Raw genomic sequence first — 2,987 nt, forward strand, 5'->3', positions numbered from 1 at the left:
AGTCATTCCATGCTTCTTCCAGGTCCTTTGGCGTATTTTGAGAAGACAAGATGCCAATTAATAAATGATCGTCTTCCAAGGCAAAATCGAAGTCAGGGGACCACAAGAAGGAGCAGCAAGTAGATGGTAGAATCAAGCGAAGATGATAACCTGCCTATATGACTTGACTGAAAAATGAAGAGCGACCTCTGCGTAATTTAAAGAAATTTTTTATAGGCAACATTGTGTTGAAAAATGTTTTCAGTGATTGAAGGTGACAGGCTTTCGTGTAGAAAGCAGTCATTAAAAACTGTATTGAACGTGATCTTGATTATAAAATATCCTTAAACCTTCTTATTTCTTCGCATTATACTAATAAGTGCTGAAGTTCGGTGTGGATGGAGAAGTTTAGTCGAAGAAATGAATGATGAAATGAGATCACGACCACCATCATCCACGAGCAAACCGACTAATGAAGATGAGCTTAACTGGCGACTGTGGAAGGTAGAGTATTCAACTACAAAAACAAAATTAAATTTGAGGGACAGGAAGATAAACATTAGGAAAGACAAGGAGCAGGGGAGGGAGAAGGGCTGGAGACGCCTTGTCCTGGCTGTTGAAACAGACAGAAGGGTGGTTGGGGACTTTTACGAAATGCTTTAGCGCACGTCATCGGCTGGTCGGTGCGTGGTGGAGACCTGACACTGACAGACACAAGGGTTGCACGAAAATATGGAAACACTGCGAGAAATGCGCACTTGAGCATAAAGGCAGACGCTAGGCAAGCCTGCTGGCGGCGGTATTGTATTTGACCACGAACGGCACCTGTGCTGTACTCTCAATAATTTGCAAGTGTCAGTCCTGTAGTTATGAGTGCGCTATGTCGAAGCTAAGTGAATTTAATCGTGAGAAAATTATTGGTGCTCGTATCGTAACCATGATAGCCGAAGTGCTTACTGTTGCAAGAGACACTGTATTGACGATTTATATCGCATAGGAGAAATCGAAAAAAAACATGATCTCCACTAAGTCACAACCCGGACGAAAGCGTAGCCTGCGTTGAACGATCGTGACAGACGATCAGCGACGAGAAACTTCCTGCCAGATTAAAACCGTGTGCCGGAGCGAGACTAATACTCGGGACCTTTGCCTTTCGCGGGCAAGTTGGCTCAAATGGCTCTGAGCACCATGAGACTTAACTTCTGAGGTCATCAGTCCCCTAGAACCTAGAACTACTTAAACCTAACTAAACTAAGGACATCACAAACATCCATGCCCGAGACAGGATTCGACACTTTGACCGTAGCGGTCTAGCGGTTCCAGACTGGAGCGCCTAGAACCACTCGGCCACTCTGGCCGGCCGCGGGCAAATGCTCTATCATCTGAGCTACCCAAGCACGAAACACCCCCGTCCTTACAGCTTTAATTCCGCCAGTACCTCGTCTACTGCTTTCCAAACTCCACATAATTTTCCTGCGAACCTTGCAGAACTATCACTCCTGGAAGAAAGGAACTAATACTATTTCTGAAAGGCCGCAATAACCTCTCTTCCAAGAGTGCTAGTTCTACAAGGATCGCAGGAGAGCTTCTGTGAAGTTTGGAAAGTAGGAGACGAGGTACTGGCGGAAGTAAAGTTGTGAGGACGGGGCGTGAGTCGTGCTTGAGTAGCTCAGATGGTAGAGCACTTGCCCGCGAAATGCAAAGGTTCCGAGTTCGAGGCTCGGTCCGGCACACGGTTTTAATCCGCCATGAAGTTTCAGCGCACACTCCGCTGCACAGTGAAAATCTCATTCTGGGTCAGCGAATAGGAGGGAAACAAAAATAAAAGGACGACAGCTGCAGAAGTCACTGGAGAACTAAATGCCGCACTCACGACTCCTGTAAGCACCAAAAGAACACGAAGGGAGCTGCATAAGCTGCGAACTGCAAGGCGAGCTGGAATCCCAAATCCACACATCAACTGCCCATAACAGGAAAGCATGTCACAGAAGTCATAAAACCACGACGAAGGAGCGATCAAACAAAGTCATTTGGTCGGAGGAACCTTGTTTCACACTATTTCCAACTTCTGGCCAAGTCTACGCTCGGTGTACGCCGTCCCAGGTCTATGATGCAGGCTGCTCTTGGCCAAAAGTGAAGTATGGCGGGCGGCGGCGAGGGGGAAGGGTGTTCGGTGATTACTGGGGCAGTCTTGTCGTGGCATTCCTTGGATCCCACGGTGACTTTCCAAGGTCGCATTCCTGTCAAATATTATGTGACCATTATGGCCGATAGGTGCATCCCAACGCACAGTACTTGATCCCCACTGGTGGTGACGTTCTCTCACCTCGCACCGGTTTTGTGAGCACCAGGAGAATTTCCCGCATCTTTCCTGGCCACCACAGTCATCAGATCTCAGCATTACTGAGCCCATATGGCCTGCTTGGAAGACAATGGTGTGTGATCACTGTCCACCATGATCACCATCTGAACTTGCCACTGCTCCGCAAGGCCTGTCGGAGTGGCCGTGCGGTTCTAGGCGCTTCAGTCTGGAACCGCGTGACCGCTACGGTCCGGGTTCGAATCCTGCGTCGGGCATGGATGTGGGTGATGTCCTTAGGCTAGTTAGGTTTAATTAGTTTTAAGTTCTAGGTGACTGATGACCTCAGAAATTAAGTCGCATAGTGCTCAGAGCCATTTGAACCATTTTGAACTACTCCGCAGGAAGAATGGTATCAGCTTTCCGTAAAAACCATCAAGACTTCCAATGCAACAACATCTGGAAGAATATCAACGATTGCTGTTGCCTAACAACTTAAGGGTAAAGCGGTACTATTTCGTCAACAGAAAATTCCCAACGAACTGAAAACTATACGAAGTCTGTTCAAAAAATTCCGGAACTTCGGCCACAAAATTTTTCCACGTTTACCTTTTACTTATTGTGCGTGTTTTCCTTCGAAATACCCTCCTCTACGATTGATACACCTCTCCCAACGCCGTTTCTTGATCCAGAAGCAGTCTCAATACGC

The sequence above is a fragment of the Schistocerca gregaria genome, chromosome 1 (genome assembly GCF_023897955.1).
Source record: "Schistocerca gregaria isolate iqSchGreg1 chromosome 1, iqSchGreg1.2, whole genome shotgun sequence".
Lineage (NCBI taxonomy): Eukaryota > Metazoa > Arthropoda > Insecta > Orthoptera > Acrididae > Schistocerca > Schistocerca gregaria.